The sequence below is a fragment of the Chinchilla lanigera genome, unplaced genomic scaffold, assembly GCF_000276665.1.
Source record: "Chinchilla lanigera isolate Chin_1 unplaced genomic scaffold, ChiLan1.0 scaffold00036, whole genome shotgun sequence".
Lineage (NCBI taxonomy): Eukaryota > Metazoa > Chordata > Mammalia > Rodentia > Chinchillidae > Chinchilla > Chinchilla lanigera.
Window position 1 is genome coordinate 1,567,652 of NW_004955437.1, and position 13,722 is coordinate 1,581,373.

The following is a 13,722-nucleotide window of genomic DNA, read 5'->3' on the forward strand; positions in this document are numbered from 1 at the left end:
TCCGGGTAGCAGCAGACCTTGGCATCATCCACGTGGAACTGGTTTTAGGTGCATACAGAACGCAGGAGTTCTGAGGTTAAAGAGGCTTCCACCCAGATTTCAGAAGGCCTGGGAGGCCAGGCAGTGTGCCCCTGAGAGGGCAGTGTGTGAAGCTGTGAGTGTGAAGCAAAAGGTACACTGGAGACCTCAGAAGTCTGGAAAGCTAGAGATATGGGATTGTCTAAGGAAAGCTGCAGGGAGAGAGCAAAGCAGGCCAAAGAGAGAAGCCGTGGGAGCTGTAACCACCAGAAGTGCCATAGGGGTGGATTCTCACAAGCCCTTTTGAGTTCACAATGTGCCACAAGTTGCTTCAGATGCTGGATGTGGAATTACAGGACATAATGTTAGCCCGGCTGGATTTTGGACTTGCTTTGGTCCCAGTGCTCTGTATCCCCATTTGTAACTTTTGGAATGAAAATGTTTATTTTGTGCCATTGAATGTTGGAAGTGTTTAACTTTTTATTTGTACAGGGGCTTGCAACTAAGACACATGGGGTCCAGGCCCTTGGCTAGATTCTTTGGTCTTTAGTGTGTGGACATTTTTGCTGCACTTTTTTTGTACATGATTTTTTGGGTTACTATTATAAATAATCTTACAAAATATGTGCCCTGTATTATATTATTCTCCTTACAAAACCCCAAACCACAACAGAAGAAGACAGATGCATGAAGATCAAAGGCATCCAGAGTTCCTTCCTTTGGAGACTGCTATGACAGTTGACATGAAAGCTGTGAAGGTCACTCACATATTCTGGTGAGGTACTAAGGGCTAGAGGGAAGGGGATTATAAAGTTGAGCTGGAGGGGCTGGGCATTTAGCTCAGCGGCACAGAGCCTGCCTGGCAAGCACGAGGTTGTGAGTTTGATTCCTGGTACCAGAAAAAAACCAAAACAAACAAAAACAAGTTGAGCTACACATTTAGGTAAGAGCCAAACATAGGCTTAGATACACCATAAAGAGGGTCTTTTACTTAGCAGATGAGAGGGACATTAAAACTGGGGAGTGACACAATCATTTTAGCATGTTAGAGAAACTGTTCTGATATTTTAGATAATGGACCAAAGCTTGGGAAAAATTGAGGCCAAACGACTAGTCAAGAGTCTATAGCAGGGCCAGGGATGTAGCTCAGTGGCATAAGCGCTTGCTTGGCAAGCCTGAGGTCATGAGTTCAATTCCCAGGACCAAAAAAGAAATAGTCTACAGCAAAGAAAAAAGTATTTAAAAGTATAGCATAATATATCAAGATAAAAAGTTGCACACATACTACCATCTTATAACATTATTGTAATAATTTTTTCAACATTATAATAATTTAAGTGAAAGCATAGCTATAATCCTAGCATTCTAGGAGGCTGAGAAAGGAGAAGTCAAGCTCAAGACGTGCCTGGGAAACACAGCAAGACCTTGTTTCAAAATTTAAAATTTTTCACACCTGTAATCCCAGCACTCAAGAAGCTGAGGCAGGAGGATCTTTGCAAGTTTGAGGCCAGCCTGGGCTACGAAGTGAGGTCAAGGCCAGCCTGAACTGCATAGCGAGACCCTGTCTCAAAAGACCAAAAAAAAAAAGAAAAAGAAAAGAAAAAATTACAAAGGGCTGGGGATGTAGCTAAATGTTGAAGGCCCTAGGTTCAAGCCCCAGTGCTCTCTGCCAAAAGCAATTTAAGTTGGGAAGGTGAACTACCCCATAGTCAGAGGGGACAGAGGGATCCACTGAGATACTTAGGAAGTAGAGGCTGAAAGGTTTGGCACATGCTCACGTGTGGAGGGTGAGATGAGAGTTGAGGCTTCTCATGTGGTGATGGGGGTGCGTGCTCGGGATGAGCTGAATTCAAACTGAAAATAAGGGCATGGGAGTGGATTTACAGACAGAAAGAATGAGTCCGACTTTGAACATGTTGAAGTTGGGATGCCAGTGGGACAGCCAGCAGGAGGCAGCAAGGTGTATGAAGGCAGATCCCACTATGGACGAGGAACATTAGAAGAGGAATAATAAGCACAAATGTTACAGCACAGCCCAGAGATAAAACCACCCAAAAGGACTATGCCGAGGGAGCAGGAAGCAAAGCAAAAGACAGAAGCTGGGGCTGGGGTGTCACATCCCAAACTTCATGCCTGTTATCATCCAGGCAGGAACACAAAACCATTCTAGGTGCTCATAACTAAATTTAGCATCTAGAATTGGTTGCAACTGTGCAGAATGGACAAGAAGTGCAAAAGGGAGGAGGCTTGGTGAAGCACAAGTAGGAAAGATGGATGTCTGGGAATTCCACCCCAGCTGGAATTCATAAACCCACATCTGCAGCTGCCCTGTGGGAGACACTGTCATGCTCAGATGTGATCTGAAGAACTGCCATCATGTCTAGTCATTGAGAAAGAACTTCTGCCCGGAAGACTAGAATCCAGATTCACTCATTCTTCCTGTTGCTACATTCACCAGCAATTGCCACAACTGCTACCCTGCCGGAGAAAGAAGCAAGCTTCTGGTTTTCTCCTGCCTTCTGATCCCCCACCAGTGCCCTCCTACTGGCAGACGCTAACCGGAAGCCAGCTGGCCAAGAAGACTGGGTGATACACCCCAGCTGACTGCTAGTGCGGAGTACAGGAGGGCGGGTGTGGACGGAGACAGCAGAGAACGACCAGCACCCTGGAAGGCACGGGCGGCACCAGGAGCACACAGAGAACTAAGAGAACCAGGAGGAAGTGGATCAGAGGAACAGAGGTGGCCCATGAAGGACAGCAAGGCCAGTGATGTTGAGCGCCACTCAGAGGTCATGGACTAAAAAGAGTCCTGAGATTTGGTAATTATGGGATGGCTGACAAATTTATTGAGAGCAATTTCAGTGTTGTAGTGGGAGGCGACTCCAGATTGCAGTGGGCTGAGAAGGAAGTGGGAGGTGAGGAAGAAACTGCCAGTGTCTGTGCTTCAAGTTTGATAGAGAAGAGAGACAGAAGGGGTGGGGGAGGGGTGCTGAGACCGCTCCAGCGTGGCAACCAAGTAATCTAAGAAATTAATCTGTGAACGTGCTGCGTCAGTGTCCTGAGCCTTTCAAAACCCATACCCTTTGAATAAATAAAGACCCAAAATAAAAATAAAAACAACTCCCATGCCCTCCTGGATACTCTGGGAACAGCAACTGGTACACACGAACGTGTCTAGGTGGTGTGGGGATGGGGTGTCAGGGAAGGGGTAGGGATTGGAGATCAGCGGAACCCCCCAAAGAGCAAAAGAACATTTTCCTAACATCCCAGTCTTTCGGACTAACCCATCAGCGGTTCTGGCAGTGGGGAGATCCAGGCCCACAGAGCCATAGAAGGATGACACCACAGGACTACAGAGACATGTGACACGCAGCTACCTGGGGTTCTAGACCAGGTGGGCAAGCTTTTTCGGCACAGGGCCAGAGAGCAAGTATCTCAGGCTTGAGGGTTACAAGCTCTGCCCTGAGTGCTCAGTCGTGGCAGGAAAACGGCTGTAGGCAAAGTGGAAACGCAAGAGCAGGCCCTGTTCCTACTCCCGCCTGCCTTCCTCCCACGTCTCCAGCATCTCCCGCTCCATCTCCTTCGTGGACCCTTCTTTCAGCTGCTCTGTAAACACTGGTGTTCCCTGGGCTCCAGACTCAGCCCTCTTTCTGTACGGACTGACATTTGAATTTCACATATCTGTATGTCATAGAACAATCCTTTTTTTTTTTTTTCTCCCAACCATTTAAAAATGTAAAACCATTCTTAGCACTTAAGCCATATGAAGAGAGGCAGTGGGCTGGATTCTACTCACAGGCCCATACTTTGCTGAGAGCTCTTCTCGGTGTGGTCACAAGTGGGATGGAAACCCAAAATAAACCCACTTTTCAAGAGCCTCATTCCCCTTTACTCATGGCAACAGCAATGGGTTAATGATCAGTGTGTTCTGGTGCCCTGTTATTTGGAAGATTTGGGAAGAACAGAAGGGGGCTGGTGGGACGATTCAGGAACAGGTACAAAGACACTCTGGATAGGGAGCATGAGGGGGAGGGGTCAGTCCTCCAGAGAGCAGGGGGTAAGAAGGCAAAATGAGAAGTGTAATCACCCATCACCAAGACCACGGCCAGGGAGATTAACTCCTTTCGCCTCCTTCTGTAATCCCAGTATGACTTGTGACAAGCTCTAAAACTTATAGCTTTGCTTCCCTCTGTGTAACCCTTCTTCCTTCCGGGACTTCCCAACAGGCCCATCAAAGGTGTCTCAGAAGCAGTCCTTTAGCAGTTTGGGAAATAACAGTAGTGGGCAAGAGCAGTGCAGCCAGTTCCCATTGTCTATTTTGTCATTAAATATAAATGCCTCAGGGGAGTGAATGAGAAAAATAAACAGCTTGAAACTCCCCAAAAATATGAAACTAGGAGAGCGCTTACGATGGAGGGGTGCTGAACAAAATATATTGTGTGCATGTATCACTCTGTCAAAACGAAATGCATTCATCTGTGTAACCAATTAAAAAAAATTAATGTCTCTGACAATGGCACAGCATGTGCTAGGTAAGCACTTTATCACCGAGTTATACTCCAGCCCTAAGAATATATGCAAAGATTTGAAGACATCAGCTTAACCAGCAACTTACAGCTTGCTTCCTTCCTTCCTTTCTAGCAGTGGAGCTTGAACCCAGAGCCTGCCAGCTTCTGAGGTGCATCCCAGCCCGAGGCCATGGCTTCCCAAGGCTCAGCTCTCCCAATCCTTCCTAGCCCCTTTCTCCCTTCCCCACCTTTTGCCCTTTGCTGTCAGAGCCAGGTTTCTTTAGTTGTGAGTAACTGTGTCCCCACTTTCACACCTGTCAATGAGTCCTTCAACCTCAATGAAATTATTCACCAGTGTTGTTTCTGAATCTGATGGATTCCCTGCAGTCTCCGCAACACTGGACACCACTGGCCATGCCCTCTCTCCTAAATTGGTCTATTTTTTTTTTTTTTTTTTTTGCATTTTTCGATGGAACTCTCTCCTACTTTTTCCTTCTACTTCTCTGACGTCCCCTTTTCAGTCTCTGTGGATTCTTCTCCTTCAGCTACCTTCAAGTATCGGGGTCCCTAGAGTTCTATCCACAACCTTTACCCTTCTTACATGACATAATCGCCACAGGTTTCCCGTTCACTTCCATCCGCCTTCAGTTACTGCCAACTTGCTGCTGTCGTCACACTCACCTCTGCAGCTCTGGTCTTGCTGAGTCCCACACTATCCATCTACCCAACTTGCATCAGTCACCTCCACTCAGGTGTTATACAACAGAGTACTTCCAGCGGTAGTCTCCACAGATAATAGTATTCCTTAAGAACTAAAAATATGTCAGTTGGATAGTAGTAACTTTTATTTCAAAGTTTATTTCAACATAGACATAATAAAAAACAAGTATTAGCCAGGATGGTGATACATGCCTATAATCCCAGTAATCTGGAAGGCGGAGCCAGGAGGATCACAAGCTTGAGTCCAGCCTGGGCTACTTAGTGATACACTGTCTCAAAACAGAAAATAGAAAGGGCTGAAGAAGTAGCTCAATATGAAAGCCCTGGGTCCAACCGCCAGTACCATCAAAACACACACAAACACACACATGTACACATGTACACATGTACATACGCATTCAGGGGCAAAGGCCTCCAGGCTGTCTTTGAAATTACACATTGTTGAGAGAGACAATTTTAACTGAGGTGAACACCACTGGACTCTTTAGCTGTGACCAGTTATCAATCACCTCCAGGCATTAGAGCTATTTCTAGAGAAGGGATAAATACCATGAGTGAAGCAACTATCTCAATACAGCTATCTTCAACATATGGCAACTAAGACAGTCACATGAGATCATCTGAGGTACACACAAGAGGTTAGATGTATGCATTACTGCTCAGATCACATTTCCCAACTAACTGCTCAGGTGATATATGTGACCTACTTAGTGATCTCTCATCTGTGACATGACGACCACATATTGAAATTACATTTAGCATAGGATTCAATGTTGATTTATGAATCTAAAAGTTTATATTCTGGCTGGGCATGGTGACGCATGCCTGTAGTCCCAGGACTTGGGAGGCTCAGGCATGAGGAACACCTTGAATTCAAGGCCAGCTTGGGCTACATAGTGAGTTCAAGGCCAGTGAGACCCTGTCTAAAAAAGCAAAGGAAAACAAAACACCAAGAAATTTATATTTTGCTAATTTCCTTTGGATCTACAACTAGAGCATATCTGTAATAGCTATACTAGATGGCCTTTCTTTTAACATGATACCATCACTCCAATCAAAAAATTAAAAGCAATTGTTCATCTTCATTTAACCTAATTTGTGTTCATTTCCCTCAATTATCTCAGAATGTCTGAGAAGAAAGTTTCAAATGAAAGAGTTTTCAAACTATGCCTTTGGCTTGAAAAAGTGAGTGTTCCACTTTATGTCTCATAAACCACTGTTAACAATTCAGTAATGAATTCTAATTAAGCATTCCATAGGCAAATAAATTTAGGAATTGCTATGTACCTCTAGTTCAAGATTTACAAAACTAATTCATCATCTTCCCTTCCCAACACCCTCCAACTCCTGAAGTTAAGACTTCAGTAATTGAGCTACAGATGTGAGCTCATAGCTTCCATCCCTCATAGCTCCACCTTCCTCAAACCTTCCCATCCAATTACTCACCAAATTCTATCAACTCTACTTTAATACTGTTTCTCTTCAATCTGTCTGTCCCTTCCACTTCCATTTTTTCCTGTATTATTGCATGTTTCTTATAACTGGTCTGTTTCCAATTGTATGATTTTCCACAGTGCTGCCAGAGGGAATTATTGTTATTTCTTTTTGTTTCTGTTTGGAGACAGGGACTATGTTGTTCACTCTGGCCTCACATTTGTGATCTTCCTACTTCAGTCTCCTGAGTAGCTGGAAGTACAGGCACATATCACCGCACCCTATTCAGGAGGATCTTTTTATTATGCATATTTGACCATATTACACTTTTGCAAAAAACCTTCAATTATTTTTCATAATGTGCTCTCCTTAGCATTACCTTTCGTGATCTGGATCCTACTTACCTACTCCTTCATGTCCTTTAAAAATCTTGCCTCCTTCAGACAGCAGTCTTGAAAGCCAGAGCTGAGATGAGTAGCCTTTTCAGCGTATTTCCACAGCACCCTGTACCCACCATTATCATTTTTACTGTATATTCTCTTCTATTTTTATGCCCACTTCATAGTCATCTCATCTCTATTGCAAGGTCCCTAAGAGAGAGTGTCCTTTTTTAATATTCCTAGTGCAGACTAAGAGTGCCCACTATATTAGACTTTCATTACTATAACAAAATACTAGAGGCAGGCTAACTTTGTAAAAATAAGAGGTTTATTTAACTCATAGTTTGGGAGGCCGAAAGTCCAAACAGCATGGCACATGTGGGCTCTGGCAAGGATCCCCCTTGGCTGCATGACTTCATAGCAGGTAGTCTTATTGGTAGAGTTTTGAGGTGGCACATGACACCACATGACAAGAGATAGGGAAGATATATGTCTGTGTCTCTTCTGGGTCTCTCTCCCTTTTTTTTTTTCTTTTGGTCTTTCTGAAACAGGGTTTCTATGAAGTTCAGGCTGGCCTTGAACTCACTTTGTAGCCCATGCCTCAAACTCACTGCAATCCTCATGCCTCAGCCTCCTGAATGCTGGGATTACAGGCATGTGCCACCATGCCTAGCTCTCTCCCTTTTAAAACCACCAGGATTCAATCATGAAGCTCTACCCTAATGACCTTATTCAATCCCAATCACTTCCTAAAGACCCCATCTCAAAACACCGTAACTGCATTACATTTCCACCCTCTTAATCCCATTACCATATGACTCTGGGATTAAACTTTAGCCTGAATTCAGAGGAACAAACCATATTTAAACCAGAACACCCACCAACAAGTGACTACCCATTTGATGAGCAAATAGGCTGCAGTCATTAAAGGTGCTGAAGCTGAGAATGAAAGAGGCGTCAGGTCTTAGTGATGGGTCATCCCTTCTTACACAGGTGCTTCAACAGTAAATCTTAACAGGCACGTCTGTGCCACTGCACTGCCACTGCTTTCACTATGCCTGCACCACTCCTCCCATCCACTGTAGGTCCTTCCCACGATCCCTGTCCCCACCACTTCCCTCTCACCCTCTGCCACCTCCCACTTTGGAAAGCAAAGTTGGCCACCAAGTCCCATGTTTACTTTCATTCCAAGCTGTTTTCTCTCTGTAACCACATCCACCCATCCCTTTTAGCCACTTCATTACAACTACTCTGATGGGTTAGGATTGTTATCCTCACTATATAAACCAGGAAACTATCACTCAAAGAGTTTCATTCATTCATTTATTTACCATACATTTATTTGTTGCATTCTATGTGTCTGGCTATATGCTAAACATCTGACACTTACCATCGTCCAATGGATAGTCCAACAAAAACAGAGCTATGAAACAAGTGAACATACAAATTTACAACAATATATATTATAAAGTAGCTGAGATTTACAAGAAAGACTGACTGGCATAGGAAACGCCCACCTCCATGGGATGAGATCCGCAGGGTGAGTAGATACAGCCAGATACAGAGCAGGAAGCTGAGTGTCCTGGCAGAGGAACAGCATATGTGAGGCCAAGGCAGGCAATGGACTGGCTCCTTTAAGGAAGTGAAGACCCATGTGGCTGAAACACAATTAGTGGTTAAGAAGGGACAGCAGATGAGGGAGGCCAAAGGCAGGCAGAAGCAAGGAGCCATAAGACCTTGTGGATCATGTGAGAAATGTGGGTGCGCTTCTAAGTGCAATTAAACGCTGCAATGACTTTATTCCTGCTCATCTCATGTGTGATTAGTTTCCTAATTCACCTACCTTCAAGTTTCTTAAAGCCACTCCATAGTTACCAAATGAATCAACCTTACAAATAAACTTTCATATAGACCTATCTTTCCATAAAGGTAGCTCTCATTTCCCCTATTAAAACAAAACTTAACTCTAGCCTTTCTACTATGCTCAGTCTGAATTACTTAGCCTCACTTTTGGGATCTTCAATTGTCGATTCTATACCAACTACAGAAACTGCCCTTTAACACCAATAATGACCCTAATTATCAACTATCTTCATCTGTCTCCCATTGCTGTCTCTAAATACTTCCAGTCTGGCTAATATAAACCGAAGAGGTTTATTTAGCTCACAGTTGTGGAAGCTGGGATGTCCATAAGCACAGCACTGGCATCTGTTCAGTATCTGTCGAGGACCATCCCGGTGAGATCATGCATGTGGGAGACCTCATGGTGAAACCACGTAGAGAGACCCCGCAAGCTGGCTAGAGAGCTTGCTTCCACAACAATGTGCTCCCTTGATGATCTGTCAGTCAGTTAATCCAGGAATTAATCCATTCCTGAAGGCAGAGCCTTCACGGCCCACCCCTAATGTCTCCTGATGAGGATTCAACTTCAACAAGAGCTTTGGTGGGAGAACTTCAAATTGCAGCACCAACCCAATACGTTTTCCCTTCTTCTTTCCCTTGCATATACCTACAGTCTCACTTCCTTAATCAGAACAGGGGTTTCTAACTTGCCACAGAATTCAGAGATCCATAAACTTGGGTGGGATTATAAAAAGTCAACTTTGTTTTCAATAAACTGTAACTGAAATTTGATTTTATGAGTGCATGTAGAAGAAAATCTGTAGTACTAGCCCTGTCTGTAACTTCGTTAATAAAAATACCACTATCAACGAATATTTTCTTATCACATTATAGGTAGTATAGACATCTTAAAATAGCCCCACTTTATAATTCTGGGAGGTGTTAAGCCTACTAATAAATCACATTATTTTATACATTGGTAAAGAAACACATACTACTAGATCATGTTTCTCTAAATAATTTGATAATTATATTTTAAATCTTATCACCTTATGGATACATTCACAAATATGTAAGGTCTAAGGACTTCCCCAAACTGCCAAAAAAGTCCATGACACAAAAAAGCTCATCTATTCAATAAACACACAACATTCACTCAAACCATCTCTTGTTCGGGCTTCTTTATATCATGTTGCTGTTTCCCATCCTGGTTTGAAGCTCTTTCATAGGTTCTACTTCCTCTCTTTGTTTCCTATCCTTGCTCCCACAGCCCAATCTTCAACCCTACACTAAATTGTTTCTCTTTTTATTTATGTTTTGGGGGGTTTTCTGAGACAGGGTCTGTGTAGTGCAGGCTGGCCTCTAACTCAGGGTGATTCTCCTGCCTTAGCCTCCCAAGTACTGAGATTACAGGATGGCACCATCAGTCCTGGCTCTAAATTCTGGGGTTTTTTGTTTGGTTTTGGTATCAGGAATCGAACTCACGACCCTGGGCTTGCCAGGCAAGCACTTCAAATTATGTCTTAAACATCCTTCTCTTATAAATCTTATTTACCTATAAAGCTGATTCAAACATCACCTCCAAGATAACTCTTCTTCTCCAACTTCAATCTTGGATCTGATACTCCCTGCCACACCTTGTAGCTTTGATAACACACTATTCAGAGGCAGACTGGATTCAAATCCAGCCTCCTACTTACCAAAAGTGTGACTGTAGAGCTGGGTGTGGTGGTGCACACACCTGTAACCCCAGCACTTGGGAGGCCGAAGTGGGAGGATCTCCCTGAGGCCAGCCTAGGCTACATAGTGAGCTCAAGGCCAGCATGAATTACAGAGTGAGACTGTCTCAAAATACCAAAACAAAAAACCAAAAGTTTGATCTTGGGTGAATGATTTAATCTTTTACTTCAGTTGCCTCATTTGAAAAATGTGGGTGATACTAATTATATTGACTTGTAAGGACTAGAAGACATAACATGTACTGGACAAGTCCCTTACAACACTGCCTGACACATGTTGAGCACCCACTAGAGATACTAGCTATTACCAAAGGCATCTCTTTTCAATCCCTGATAATTTTATTTCATGTTTATTAATAACATCCATTGCTAGCCACTGGGAGAGAGCTCCTAATGATATAATTCTGATGAAGTCACTGCTCCAAAACTGTCAGTGGCTCCCCACTGGGTCCACACTTAATAGCACTAGAAACTCAAAAATATGACCTTCACAAATAAATTTACCTTCTGATTTTCTTTTCCTGCTCTTTGTTTTTTTAAATTTTCTATCCCACTTTACTTATAGCTTTGATTATGGCCAGCCTGAACTGTACTGCTCTGTAAGAATATTTCTGCTGTTCTGCTTGTCTTTCCTCGCACCAATTTGTATATCTGAAGGCAATGCTTTTGTTTATGACTATTCCCCAATACTATGAACAGTACCCCACAGTACATATACATTGCAATTTTATCCAACTCACTCATCTAAGCATCAATCCCCTTTAATATCTGCTCAATTTGTTGGCTAGGTACTGTGTCAGGACCTGTGAGTATTTAAAAAAAAACCTCAACACAGCCATGCTCTCAAGATCAAAATCTAGTAGTTAAGAGAAACATGCAGTTACATAAATGGTATTGACTGTAAAAGGTAATCATAAAAGGAACAGCACCAAGGACTAAGCAGTCAGCTCAATTTGGGCAGCAAGAGTACGCTTTTCTGAGAATGTGGTATTTGGGTTTAGATAAATGAAAGAAAAGCCCATTCCACACAGAGGGAACACATGTGTAAAACCCAGATGTGTGTAGTAAAATGGCATGTCTGGGACACAGTTTAATATGGCTGGAGTACAAAGGCCCAAGAGGAAAGGACATGAGGTGGGTGAGGTACGCAGCTTTTTCTGGCACGCACAAGAATTTGGATTTTACCATGAAGGTAATAGGAATTAACATAGGGTTCACACAATAATACATGGCCAGGGCTGTATTTTGGAAAGCTCACTGCTGACAGTATTATGACAGAGGCAGAAAAGAGAACCTGGAGTAACACTGTCCAAAAGTCTTTTTGTGCAGTGACGGAACTGCTCTATAATCTGCTATTCCAGGACAGCTACTAGCCATTTGTGGCTATGGAGAACGTGAAACCTGGTTAGTGCACTAAGGAACATTTGAAATTGTATTTAAATTCAAGCTGGGCGTGGTGACACATGCCTGTAATCCCAGCCCTCAGGAGCCTGAGGCAGGAAGACTGCCACAACTTCCAGGCCAGCCTGGGCTACATAGTGCGTTCAGGCTCAGCCTGCACTATACAGTAAGACCGTCTTCAAAAAAAAAAAGCATTTAAATTCAAATAACCACACACCTACTGTATTGCATAGTGTAGCTCAAGAGGTAAGGAAATTTCCTAGGAAATGTAAACACAGCCTAGGTGATAGGACTAGGACATGAACGTGACTCAATGGATACTTAAAAGGCCAAACAGTAAGAGTCTGGTGGTCGTAAAGTTATGAGAGGGGAAAAAAACAAGGGGCTCCCAGACTCTAGGCTTTGTGACTGAGTAGCTGCCACCACACACGGAAATAGAAGGAACAAGTTTAGAGCACACATAGACTGCATCAATTCCGAACACGTTAGTGTGAGGGTATCCAAGTAGCAACATTTATAGGAAATTTACGGCAAGCTTGCTGTCTGAACTAAAAATACAAGTGTGATACTACCTAGAGATGCCCGAAGTAGAAGAAAGCAGGTATAATCTGGCAAACATCAACATGTGGGAAGGGGCTAAGAGAGTTGAGAAAGGAGACCGGGGAGAACAGACAAGTAGGAAAAGAAACTGGTGAGACTGGTCACAGAAGTCAAGGGTACAGAGAATGTCAGGAAGGAAGCAAGATCAAGTGTCAAATGCTCCAGCGGTCAAATGAGGTGAGAACTGCAAAGCACTTTCCGACTTTTCCTATTAAGAGGTCCTTGAGCGTGACATGTGTCTGAAGAGTACTGCTGGTGGGAGCCTGATAGATGAAAGAGGGTTAAAGGGGGAGGGATGGGGAGAGGGAGGAAGAGAAGGGGGGAAGTCTAGGAAGAGGAAGATGGAGAGAAAATTAAGAGCGTAAAGTATAATTTTTACAAGTCCTGCGTATCTGCCTATGCAAGGGACCAGAAAGATAAACGAGTCTCCTGGGAGAGGGAGATAGTGAAAAGGTGTTTTTCTTATTTTTCCTTTTTCTGGTTAGGAAAGCTTAAAATTCCAAAGGGTGGAGATGGAGGGTAGCCTCAGGGTAACATAGCAAGTTAACCGGGTCAAAAGTAAAGGGATTTTCTTAACCGAACAGAGCAACCCCTAATGAAAGGGATACAGACGTGGCCCAGTTTGCAGTGGGTGACTGCCGGCAGCTCCGAGCTGGTTCCGAGGAGCCCCGTAGGCGGGGAGTGGGTACTAAGAGGCTGGGAGTGGGGGATGAAGGGAGAGGTAATGGGCTAGGGACGAATTTTTACGTTACCAATCCCTGAATTTTTATGAGATTGATTCAAGACAGAGAGCAGGAAGCCAAGCTTTCAGAGCAGGAAGAATTTTAACCTAAAGGACCACTGTGTAGCAGTCACCAGCGGACCGAAGGCAGACAATTTCAACAACTCGGAGGCCTCTAAGAAATCCAGGGTGCCCTCAGGGACACGGAAAGTCGTAAAGTCAAGGCCCCCACAGAACGCCCACGCCAGGGCGCGCGCCTCGGCCGGCCGCAGGAACCAGGGCGGCGGACTCTCCCGGGCCGAGCCGCAGCACACCGAGGCGGCCGCACCCTGCAGGCCCTCCCAGCTCCCGCGCCGCGC

At 44.1% G+C, this 13,722-nt stretch overlaps 1 long non-coding RNA gene across 1 annotated transcript; it reads right to left on the minus strand.

The window, feature by feature from the left end:
• Positions 1-4,965: 4,965 nt before the first annotated feature.
• On the minus strand, positions 4,966-7,613 carry LOC102024162. Its single transcript, XR_261824.2, has 2 exons — positions 7,085-7,613; positions 4,966-5,338 (listed from the first exon to the last, which is right to left on the minus strand). It is a non-coding gene; the product is annotated as an uncharacterized LOC102024162 (long non-coding RNA).
• Between the last annotated feature and the right edge of the window lie 6,109 nt (positions 7,614-13,722).